Source organism: Nanorana parkeri, unplaced genomic scaffold (genome assembly GCF_000935625.1).
Source record: "Nanorana parkeri isolate BGI_ZX_2015 unplaced genomic scaffold, ASM93562v1 scaffold564, whole genome shotgun sequence".
Taxonomy (NCBI): Eukaryota; Metazoa; Chordata; class Amphibia; order Anura; family Dicroglossidae; genus Nanorana; species Nanorana parkeri.
Window position 1 is genome coordinate 273,064 of NW_017306832.1, and position 298 is coordinate 273,361.

A 298-nucleotide genomic window follows, 5' to 3' on the forward strand; every position below is an offset into this window, starting at 1 on the left:
CTGCTCGTCTACCACGCTGCCTGGTTTATAAAAACAAGTACATGAGAACGGCTTCAGGATGCATAAAAGTCATGTTATCCACAGAGCTCAAAACAACACTGATATCTGTTTAAAATTAAAAACAAATGTATAAACTGGAACACTAGAGACATGAGAATGGAATTAGTGTTCCCTTTCCCCGACATTTTGTACATTCTGAACATTGATTCCATCAAACTATATATAAAAAGAAAACAAAAAAAAAAAGGTGTTATGAATATACATATATTTCCATCCTGGATGAGAAGGCCTGAGTCGG